We start from the raw sequence: 12,824 nt of genomic DNA on the forward strand, positions 1-12,824 counted from the left end.
GTTCAGTGCCAGAATTTCCAGTATTAATGATGTTACATTATATATAAATCAAATTAATTGTAAGAAAATAAATAGCCATGACAATAGTCCAGTAAGATGAATATACATACCCCAAAGTGGGAAATGGTAAGAAAATTCAGTATAATACACTTGTTACAAAAACATAGATATTTGAACATTTTTAGTAATTCAAACAAATGAAAATTAAAATAATGTATCAATTCCGTCCTATCCATTTCGAATCACAGTATAATGATATAGCTGCTCTCTTACAATGATAGCAGTCATATAAACTGGGAAACTATTATGCATTAGGAAGTATTTATCAAAAACATCAAAAGGTTCATTCCTTTGACCCAGAAACTTCACTTAGGCAAATGACCTCAATGAGTGTTTCCTAAAGGTGAAAAATGGCTTTAGGCATTGACATGTCCAGCAAAGGGTTATTTATAATTCTATCAACCTAAATATTCAACAGCGAAAGAATGGCAAACTATAATACTTTCACAAAATGGAATATTATATGATCCTTACAAAGGTTATTCAAGGAAATGATATAAGAACTTTAAAAAAATCTTAAGTAAAATAAAATCAGGACACCAAAGTATAAGTTATGAGACACAGTGCAAACTTACTTGTTGGGTTTGGCTACCCAGCACCCACCCCTCTTCTAACAGTATTCTGGTTGCCTTTTAGAGCATCACTCCCTCCCTCCCTCAGCATCAGTCTTTGTCACTCCGGCAGCTCCGATTCGGCGAGGGAAGGTGTGCTGGAGCTGCTGGAACTAGCTCACAAGAACTGATGGATTGTTCAACATTCAAGAACTTTGCAAGCCAGGGGCCTTGCAGTTCATTTATTTTGTGGTTAGTACATCTGGTTCACTAAGGTCTCAAGATCTGTTTGGAATCTCAGTGTCTCCCAGGATTGCATCTGGGTAAGCTATTGTTCTTAAGTGTGCACTTTCAGTATCTGTATCTGTGCTACACAACTGGTGGGACCCTAAAGGATGCTGTCCACTGTATGCCCATGCTGCTGTGATCACTGCCTGATCGAGCACTGCAGGGTGCTCCCCACCAAAGCAATGCAAAGGTGACCGCTCCTGAGAGGACAAGAAGATCCAGCCCTGGGCTGCTCCGTCATGGAGGCAACGATGAGCTGTGGTTTCAGTCCCCAGAGACTGGCTGCACATCCATGCCTGGAAAGGGGGCGGGGCGGGAATGACCTGGTGGCTGGTACAAAGGTTCCCTGCACTTCCTGACTCCCCCAGGTTTTCTTACAGTAGTCTCTCATCACCTGGGGTGTAGAAGCATGCCTCTTATTTTTCATGGTCTATCTTTTATATCAGAGGGGCTAAGAAAATGAGAAATTGGAGACATTCTGAAGCTTAAGCCAAATTCACAAATAGGGCAAAAACAGAGCAGGATGGGGAAAATGAAAAAGATATCTAACCAATCCGGAAAGCCAGTATTTTCTTCAAATTATGCTGCTGGAAATTTAAAAGAAGTTGCCAAGAATCAAGACACATAAATTCAGAAGAGCTAGGCCAACTTCAATTTCTGGAGTAGGTACATGTACTCGTTTTTAAAATAAATAACACCTACTGAGAGCAAAATGTAATACTTTTGTTGGAGCTCCATTTCAAACCCTTAATTTTTAAAATCTTATTTAATTCTGATATTTGTCCAAAATATACATTCCTCTATGAATAATAAAATTATATTTTGGAGTATAATAAGATTATATTCCATGGCAGTAAATCCATGTCATCTCTTAGATCTTTTCGGTAATTATGAAAAATCCCTTATACTACCAATGGAATGCCTTTGTTAAAAGTCTCATTTTATTTCTGTTTATTTCTCCTTAAAATGTATGAGAAAAGGAAAGTTAATCTAAATCTTAAGTCTCTAATGCAGTTGAATGTGCCTCTTGCCAAAAGTATTACTACACTAAAACTTCCTGTGTAAGAAAAAAAGTCATCAGAAAAGTTACATGACTAGTACCTTTTAAAATTAACTTAAAAACTTTTGTGATCATGTAAAAACCAAATAAGAGAGCTGTTCTTAAGACTGATTAGAGTAAAAGTACTGGTCTCCTGCTTTCTTCACATACTGAGAGGTAAAAAAGAAATTGGAAGAGCATATCCTCATGCTTTTAATAAAGGGGTATTATACATTTCCAGTTCAGTGGTCTCAATTCCCAGTTTATTTACTTTATAAAGTAAAAAAATAGGGTGAGAAGAATATTAATCATATCAATGTATCTACAAGATCATTTGAAATTGTACACCAGCCAGAAGAAATCCTGCCTGGACCCTAAAGAAGAATAAAAACGTCCTTTGTTTCATCAGTGGACCAACACTCGACTAGCAAAAGAGACTTGGGCTGATAAGGTCTGTCTATAGCATCCCCCCAACATAAACAGGGAGCACCCAAGGACAGGCAGCAGTATAGAACAGGCTGCATTTAGGAAGCCCTTCCATGTCACTGCAACCCTGAGGATCAGAGCACCCTTGACCTTTGGAGTGGTTCACAGATTCAAAAACTGCTCTGGGAGCATTTGGCAGGAGCAATGAAAACCTAACAGACAGAGTAGCCCCCCCAGGGGATATGCTGGAATGCGGGTGGGACAGATCTGTTTTGGCTGACATCCTTATCAAGGCAGTTTATACACTTTACACCCAGCTCCCCGTCACTGTCCTCCATGAAAACCAAGTGGGGGCAAGAGATTAAAAAAATGAACATAACCCATTTTTAAAACAGTAGACACAACAATGTTCAAATACAGAGAAAGCAAGACGTGGTTAACCCTGAAGGAAAAGGCCCGGGGCCTGTGAAGTCTCGAGACTAAAAAAGACACAGGATATTTGAAAAATAAGATGAAGGCCATTTCTGAAAAAATAAAGAAGAGATCAAGTTTGAAAGTCAATTCAATACATATCACTTTGCTCCCAAGGCAAAACAAGTGTGCATCTCTGCAGTCACCAGGAACTCTGATTCTCAGAGCAGGCTATGTGAAGGCCTTAGGAAAGCACTGGGCAAGGGCCAGACAGCCAGCCTGTCCCCTCCTCCCTGCAGACCCGGGATGTGACAGCCGGCACGGCCACGCCCTTTTCCAACCAGGTTCCTACAGGGTATTTGAAAGAAACTCGGGGCTATCGTCTGGTTATTTGCCAGTGCCATCAAGCAGAAAGGGGCACTGGACCCCATGGTAAGTAATTAGCTACTGCAGACCTTTCCCCCAGTGAGCCTTTGTTTCTCCAGAGGAGGGAGGAAAGAAGAGGGATAATCATTCAGCAGGTTAAAAAAGAAGCTAAACCAAGAGAAACGCATAGACACAGAGAGCAGTATGGTGGTTACCAAAGGGAAGTGGTGGGGGATAGTGAAGGGTAAAGGGGGTCAAATATATAGTGATGGAAGATTTTGCTTGGGAGGTGGGCCCACAATGCAATATTTGGAAGACATATGATAGAATTAATTGTACACTTAAAACCTACATAATTTTCCTGGCCGGTGTGGCTCGGTTGCTTGAGCATCATCCCATGCACCAACAGGTCACTGGTTTGATTCCACGTCAGGGTACGTGCCCGGGTTTTGGGCTTGATCTCCAGCAGGAGACAGCCAATGGATGTTCTCTCTCACTGGTGTTTCTATCTCTCTCTCTCCCCCTCTCCCTTCCTCTCACTCTAAAAAAATCAATAAAAACACATTTTTTTAAAAAGCTAATTTTGTTAACCAATTTAACCCAAATAAATGTAATTTTAAAAGAGCATCGATGAAACATAAATCCATGAACATGAATCCACATGATAAAAAGTAAGGAGAAGGAAGGAAGGAAGGAAGGAAGGAAGGAAGGAAGGAAGGAAGGAAGGAAGGAAGGAAGGAAGGAAAGAAGGCAGGCAGAGGTAAGGAAAAGAAAAAGCTTTTGGAGCAAGATTATATTCTGTGTCAATGTTTCTATATTAGGATCACAAATTTAATTTTAATTTTTTTTTCTATATTGATTTTAGAGAGAGGAAGGGAGAGGGAGAAGCAGAGAGAGAGAGAAACATCAATGATAGAACATCAATTGGCTTCCTCCTGCATGACCCCCACTGGGGATTTAGCCCACAACCTAGGCATGTGCCCTGACCAGGAATTGAACCAGCAACCTCTTGGAGCATGCTCAACCAGTAAGCCACACCAGCCAGGCTCAAATTTAATTTTAAAATTGACCACATTTAAATACCACATTTAATTCTTATTAATATTTAATTTAAAATAATTTAAACACCATAATTAATACCAAGATCTTGTAGTGATGAAAATTATGTAACTTTTAAACAGAAAAAAATTCATTTATTTATTATACCTATTAATTATATATATTGTTTATATATAATAGAAAATAAGGAACAAGGCCTACAGAAACTTATTCTCAACTAGGTCCCAAAGTAAAGCTTATTTCTACAGCTGTTCAAAGTTTATCATCCAAGGACAGTAGGATTATAAAGCCATCTTTTAATGTTTGTTTTTTTCCTCTATTATTTTAATACATATGCGATTGTATCTAAGTCATGTGAATTATTTTTACATCGAGGTCAGAGTAGCCCTGGGTTTTTACATTCTTCTACATAAGGAACGCTGTGTCCTAAGATAAAAGAAGACAGCTCAGATATTTTGAATTAAGCAACTTAATGTGTTCCCTTGAAGAGAATGGAAAATAATATAGTCATTATTGCTTATTCCAAATCTTTAAAAGAATGTTATATTTTGTTAAAAGATTGCTCCAAAAGACCCTAACAGCTCAAGAAAGGCTAGTGCTTCCTACTACCATCCTGTATTATTTTTCTAACTGTCAAAGACTTATCTAGAGCAAAATAGTACATAGTTTAGAGAAATCAAGTAGCAGGGAATCTTAAATGATTTCTACCAAAAGAGTTATTCAACACGATATTTTACTTGAGCATGAGCAGTACATATTCAATTAGTTATAAGATATTAACTTACTATAAATATTATAAACAGGTCTATTCCATATCGCATGGCCCCTATCAACTTGATTCCCTATGTTCCCTTTCTTATTCTCGACCTTGGACCCTACTTTTTTCCTCAAGCTTCTTGAAATAGCCGTGCTCTTTCCTGTCACAGGACATTTGCACACACTGTTTCTGCTGCCTCCGGCACTGTCTCTCCACCTTCTCCACCCATCCCTCAGATAAACCATTATTTCTGTCGGAAGGCTTTCAGCGACTCTCCCAGTTTAGGTCCCGGCCCTTTATTCCATTATGCATGTGTGCGAATCTGTCATCACCATGCACCAGCCTCTAGGACCCAGAAGGCTGCAGGATCGCAGGGATGATGTCTGTGTTTCCTTCTCCTTACATCGCCAGCAGTTAGCACAATGCCAGGCACACAGTAAACAAACATCTTCTTTTAGCGATGAGTAAAACCATCATGTGTAGCTCTGTAGGAGACAATATTAGGGATTCCAAAATATCAGCTTTAAAACCTCACAGGGTCTGGAAACCTCTAAAGAAGAACAGAAACATATGGACCAAACAGAAAACACAGGCAAGGTTTCATGAAAGATGTGAATTAAACAAAGGTGGGTCAAGTGACTTCTGAGGTCCATTTTAAGTCTGGGAGCCTGTGAAAATTTGAAAAGAAAAAGAAGATAAGAGGATCTCTGCGTGGGACAAATATTACGAGCACAGATACTGAGGACTGAAAGAGCAAAAATATGTAGAGAACAGCAGACAACTCATTTTGCCAAGATCAGAGGGACAAACACGTTTTCATCGATGCAAACCAGAGACGGGGCCACTACAATAGGGATCCTTTTTAAGATACATAAATGACAGGGTACCTTTTTTCAATGAATGAAAATACAGAACAATGTTTTAAATGACAGTTTTCTAAGAATATGATTACAAAGAAGTAAAAAATAAGGATAGATAACCACATGATGATTTAATCATTTAAGAACAGGTCCAGCTACAAGTAACAGAAAAACTATCCTACAAAATGATGTTTATTTTATTTTTTCTCACATCAGAAACCAGAGGCAGACAGCTCAGAGTTTTGGAGAGGAGATTCCATCAAGTCACCCCCGACCCAGGTTCTTCCTATTAGCCTACAATTCTCAAGGTCACAAGATGGATCGCCCCCATACCTCCTCTGTAAAAACTGGATCATGCACCTTTGCAGGTTACTACATTTCAACAGGAAAATCATAGGGCATGGCTGGATAAAGGGATGAACTGATTCAGAGTTAAAGGACTTGTGTTACTGGGATCCATACAGACCTTCCCAGGAGTTCTGGAAATAATTTGTTTCCCAGCCAACATCAGGCCAGGCCAAACAGGCCCAGTACAGCCTCACGACTGGAAATGCCCACACTTGGCAGGGTAAAGGATTTCACACTGCCACACCTGGCAGCTTGGGTCAGTGACACTGGCTAATCATGCCACGTCTAGGCTTCCAACCAAGAGAAGCAAGACAGTCTGCAGGCAAAGGGAGGCCCAGAAAGGTCTTAGAGCCCCTCGGCTGAACTCTACCCCCTACTCTGTTCTTTCCCTTCCTGCTCTCCTTCCCTCAGCCTTGTACATTGCCCCTTCCTTGGGCCTCCTTTCTCCCTAGAGGGCAGAAGAACCCTAACTCAAGTGGGGTGCAATGTTACAAAGAGGAATTGGAAGCTCTTTCAGTTTGCTCTGTTATGTGGTTAAGAAAAAAAAAAGAAAGAAAACAAACCAAAATACACACACAAAAAATCCTCCAATTTCATTATAAAAGAAGGTAAACTTCAAAAACTAAGTCCAAAATATCCTAAACCACAGATGCACAGATATACACATGTATATATGAATGTTATTCTAGGACCTAAATCCAATATGAATAAGAAAGGGGGTCAAATCACAAATCCCACACTAAAGTTTCCACCGACTCAATCAAAGGAGCTTTCTCTGAAGCCTGGTGTGTCTGAAACTCATTCAGTTCCTGCGAAGATGCCAGTGCTGACTAATTCATCCTTGAAGTGAAAAGACCTTCACAAGTGCTAATGCTTATTCATATTTAAAGCAAAAAACCACTGGTCATGCTTATGTTGGAAGCCGTGTTATTCCAGTATCTCATTTCAGTTTTTAAGCAGTCCTTTATTCCCAGAATAACTGTCAGACATGCCTAAGCAAAAAAGTTTAAAACCATTTCACGCAACGAGAAAGAAAGACAAGTTGAGGAGGGAGGAAGAAGTGCTTAGAAGACAGAAGGGAAAACTCAAGGGAACAAAAGATCTGTATTAGAACCCAGACATCTCAGACTTCATTACAGTTCTTGAGTTGACTGACATCAACTGAAGCACTTTCAGGAACTACCTTATTTCACTGATTCTTAAAAGCAGGTTTTCTCACATTTAACTTCACTGAAACTTAGATGTAATTGAACTTCAATGGTATGTCACAGTTTAATTAGTAGCATGTAAAATAATGATGCATTTTATCATTTAAGGTTTCACAGAATCAATGAAATATGCTGTTTTCAGTCCTTCTGGGACATTTGGGGGTATTGTTTTCTAAACTTGCAATAGCAAACAAAATGTCACCTTCTAGACCTAACATTCCCATGCTGTGACGGCACAAGGAACAAATGATTCATATACATTTTTTGTAACTTTACCTTTGCTTTATTTTTCTGAATCAATAGAGTTAGAATCATAAAACATTAACGTCCTGATACGCCTGATTGTGGGTTCAATCCCGTCAGTACACATACAAGAGGCAACCAATGAATGCATGAATAAGTGCAACAATAATTAGATGTTTCTTTCTCTCTCTCTCTCCCACCCTCCCTTCCCCTTCTTCTTCTCTCTCTCTCAAATCAATAAGTGAAAAAAAAAATTTTAAAGGTTGTTTTTCTTTGTTTCACTTTTCTTAGCATGATTTTCCAGAAAAAAAAAAAAAATGCACACACTAAAACAGCCAGCAGAGGGAGTCTTGATTTCTCAGCGGGTGCAAACAGAGAAAGAAATACGATGTTTTGCAAATTACAACTTTAACACTATTAAACCTATGGATGTCCTGCTTAATATAATTATAAACTTTGTAATAAAGTTTAAATCTACTTTAAATATTGTTAAATCTTTGAATTTGTAAGAGAAATTGTGTCTACATTGTAAACTTCAAGAACAGGAATTTTGGTATATAGTGTGTGTGTGTGTGTGTGTGTGTGTGTGCGCGCGCACACATAAAGTCACCTAACCAGGAAGCTCAAGTGGGGGTTCCCTCTGGCATTTAGAATGGTAACTTCAAATTTTTTCTTCAAATCTTGACAGAACTACCCAAACTAATTTTACTTCTGAAACTAAGAAATAATAAGCCTGATGCTTTCACAAACACAACAGAATGTACATGTCCAAAAATGCACGTCCAATTAGGGAGCTGTAATCACTTACTGACAGTGCCATTTTGCCAAAATGATTTTTTAAATTTCTCTTTTGGAACTGTCTTCAGAGCAAGCATTGTTAATAGCCTACAGGGGCAGAAAATCTTTAATATCTGAAATTACCAAAGGTCTTGCTTCCCTTTTCTGCCAAAGAGGGATTCTTATTTTCTAGGCCTGGCCTAGGGTGCTGGGGCACAGCCAGGAGAGCCTGAAGACTGCCCCAAGCAAGAGTCTGAGACAGTTACTCAGCCAGCTATTTTTAATCTGCCTTCACTGCCAAACGTGGACCAGGCCCTGTAGTTTACAAAAAGATACGGGGCCAGGCCCTGTGCTCACGCAGGTTCAATACAGGTTCTCACGGCAGCGATGGATGCTGGAGGGCGCTCTGAGCAGCTCCCAGACCTCTGGTTTATCAGTTACCAGCCTTAGATTCCTCATTCTGGAAAATGGACCACATGCTGGCAGGCGGATAGCACTCCAGGGATATTAGAGAGGTGCTCTGACATCAGTGACGTGCTTTGCGTAAGACACGGAACTTCATGCGTCACTTTCCTCGCCCCAAATGGGCTGGGTGTGTCCCTCAACCTTGCAGGGTCCTCATGAGGATTAAAGAGAATGTCTAATCAGAATGGATCACATGATTACTGTTTTTATTTTTATTGGTGTGTGTGGAAGGCAGTGAGTACACCAAACTGTTCCCGGCAACAAACCGGAGCTGGACAGGGGTAAGAAAAAGGCAGGGGAGCCCAGCTGGGGCAGGCCTCGAGCGCATGGCTTCTACCACAGGATACGAATCCCGAGGAAAATGATGAGCACGCAACAGGGAGACAAAGGTAGAGAAGACAAGGTCACTAGCAGGTGAGCACCAACGGAGCCCCGCTTTGTTTTGCCAACAGCTGTGTTTATTGAGCTAATGGTAATTTATACCAACTCTGTCCCTTCCCTGTGCTGAGCACTTAAGTGCAGTGACCAGGAAAAGTGACGCCGCCCTGCCATCCTATCACTGACATCCCTGCGCCGTCGCCGCGGTCTGCTGGAGCAACGGCGAAAGCTAGACACAGTTTTACTTCTTTCAAATATACAGCCCACGAGTCCCTGCCAGCTACTCCCTAGCACAGTGAAAGGAGAAATACTATAACCGCCAAGCCTCACCTAACCCCCACTTATCAGCATTTAATAGTTGGATTAATTTTTTTTTATTCAAAGTAGAGTCCATTGAAAGTTACAGGAAGGAAGCAAAAAACAACAAAACAAAACAAAACACAAGCATTTGAAAGGCGTATTATCTTTCTCTCCCTGACTGTATTATACCAAGGACAGCTACTTTTTATCTGAGTCATTTGCTACATGGAAAATTTGGATTACCACCTTAACAGGACAGGGCACAAAAAGTTTAAATTCAGGGAAATAAGGAGATTTTACAGACTAGTAAAATCTGTAAAATTTTGAGACTAGTACGACATGCCATTTTACAGATGGGGGAGGGGGAAATTCACATGAGTGGGGCTTCTACTACGGGGCAAGTACTTCTAAATATGTATCCTATTTATCCTCACAACTGTTCTGTACGGAAGCATCATCCTCTCCGAGACAGAGCACGGATTCTCAGAAAGTTAAAAGCGGACCTCAAGCCAGAGCACTGGCCACAGACACGGCTGAGCTCACACAGGACCTCCGGGCTGCAAAGCGCACAAGTCCCCCCTCCCCCCTCCCCCCCACTTCTTAAAACCCACTCTCAGGAAACACACATTTTGTGAAAACCCAAAGCCCTGCATCTCTGTGGCAGCCTTCCTTGGTGACTGTGCAAGTAAGTTGCCCTGAATAAAATGTGAAAAGGGCAGCGGAAAGATCAAGGTTTGGCAAGCACGAGAACTCGGGGTAAACAGCGGTAACAATCCTCCCCACCACCTCACCGCCACCTTCCAAGAGGCAGATCATCCGTGGATTTCCATCAACTTCCCCGCGCAGGAAACCTGCTTTCTCCCCACTCCGCACACCTACTACCTGCATACAAATAATAGACAACATTGGCTCAGCCCTGGTCAGTTTGGCTCAGTGGTTAGAGCCTCGCCCGCGGACCAGAGGCTCCTGGGTGTTCCCGCTAAGGGCACATACCTCGGCTGGGTGGCAGCCAGTCGATGTGACTCTTTTACAATGTGTCTCTCTCTCTCTTCCTCCCTCTCTCCTTCCCACTCTAATTGAAGATAAATGCAAAAATATCCTTGGGTGAGGAAGAGAGAGAGAGAGAGAGAGAGAAAGAGAAAGGGAGGGAGGGAGGGTGGGAGAGAGGAAGAAAACATTTGTTCAAAATGTATAACCCTATTTTGTATCTGTCATGACAATAATAAAAATCCAAGGGACAAATATACACTAAATGCCTAGTATATCCCAGGCAGTTGGAGTGGAGATGGCTAGTTGCCCACAGGAGCCCCCCTTTCCTCACCCTTCCTAATGACCCCTGTTTCTGATGAGGAGGGCAGCGAGTCAAGCTCAAGACCTGTATTTCCCGGCCTCCCTGGTGTCCAGGGTTGACCACGTGACACGGTCCTGGCCAATAAGATGCAAGCAGAAGCTCCTGGTTATTCCAGAGGCACAGTAACATCGGACAGAATGGCCAGCTCGTCGGAGGTCCTCCCCGTGCTGTATGCCAGCAATGTGACTGGATGACTGCATATTTCATTTGTCCTTCCATAAAAGGAAAAGGGACACACACTAAGGAAGATATAAGAGAAAGCAAGAAGCTTAGTTGCCTGAGGACACTGTGAGGCTGCCACATTAGGTTTGGACTGATTCTTCCTGTAAAGTAAAAGAAAAATAAATCTCTTCCCTGTTTAATATGCTTCTTCTGAGTTTTATGATGAAATGGAATTAAATTCAGCCTATAACTGACAAAGCAGTTTGTTTAAAGAACGTTTCCCTTAAATTTTCAAAATCTAGCAGTAAGACAAAAAGAGACAAATTTTGAAAAACCAAATAGCATAAGATACACAAAAAATACACACGATACACAGAGAAGACATGAAGTCAAATTTGAAAAGCCAGGAAGCATAAGATACACACCTATGGATAGTTAATAAAACTTAATATCATAAAAGATAATAAAATTGATGTCACATAACAGTTGCTGAATTGAGAAACGAGTAAGAAAGGCATGTCCACTGATACTGAATCAAGATCCATATGATAGACAAGAAAGAGTATCAGAAAGCTTCACGGTGCTACCGCAGCCTGAGCTCGGACACAGGCAATAAACAACCTTCGGAAAAGCAAACAGGAGCCTGAACACAAGACTGGGAGCAAAAACACAGAGGGACAAACAGCAAATGTGTTCAGAGCACAGAGAAAAAGGAATGCTGGAGCGGAGGCTGCATATGAAGCTGGGAGCTCCGGTATGTCCAGGCGCGGAGCACAGTGAATGCGACATACGATTTTATATGTACTTAAAAGTTCTGGACAAAACAGTGATATGATGTTTCATTCTTTGCAAAATTGTTCCTTAAGAAATTATAGCAATGATTCTAATTGCATGAAGGAAATGAATATAACATAAACTACTCTCTTGTGTAGATGGGGGATTGGATCGTCTGATAAATGGCATTATTCCATATTATACTCACGAATTTCATGTTTTCAAAAGGATATGAATCTTAAGAAAAATATCTTCTAAAAACCATCCTTTTTCCTCTGAGTTTCAGAAGACTCTTCGGGATCGGGTGTGTTTATCAACATCTCTGTAACTACAGCATGGATAAAGAATGCAGAAATGCCAGAAAAGCATGATTTACAAAACAACGCCAATCTAACAGAAGCATGAAACAGTCCTACACACAGACTCAGAATATGGGCATCTCACTTTATGATTTTGCAGCCTTCCTATAAAAAAATGTGGATTTTATATTGCACTTAATTTACACCTTACAATGCTTGAGTCTTTTGTTAACTCTTTGGGACCTTAAAAAGTTTTCTTGATGCAATGAACCAAAGGGTATAAATTGTCTCTCTTTCTCTCTGTCGCTTTCTCTCTCACACACACACATACACACTCACTCACTCTCATTTTGTTGCTTACAATTGCTCTCTGAATAAGATGTTTTCCACACTAGAGCATATGGAGTTGGTGGAGGTACAAAGGAGGATGGAATTGCCCAAGCTAATTCCAGACTAGAAGTTGATGGCAATTACACACACCATAAGGCAATTTCATTAACATATTAACTTCAGGAGGTAACACGTATCTAGGAGAAACACACTGGAAGTCACAAGATCTAGATTCTATTTCTAGCTTTGCCAGTGACCTTCCGGGTGACCCTGCATAAGTCACTCAACACCCATGAGACTCAGTCTTCTCATCTGAAAAAAAAATAAAGCATAACCTAGTAGGTGTCTGAGAAAAGTGCTATGAGGTAAAGG

At 40.8% G+C, this 12,824-nt stretch overlaps 1 protein-coding gene across 2 annotated transcripts in view; it reads right to left on the bottom strand.

Annotated features, from left to right (window-relative positions):
* The window catches only part of GRB14 (growth factor receptor bound protein 14), a 106,885-nt gene that overhangs the window by 38,693 nt on the left and 55,368 nt on the right, over positions 1–12,824 (bottom strand). The window lies entirely within an intron of this gene.

Source organism: Molossus molossus, unplaced genomic scaffold, assembly GCF_014108415.1.
Source record: "Molossus molossus isolate mMolMol1 unplaced genomic scaffold, mMolMol1.p scaffold_m16_p_11, whole genome shotgun sequence".
NCBI lineage: Eukaryota > Metazoa > Chordata > Mammalia > Chiroptera > Molossidae > Molossus > Molossus molossus.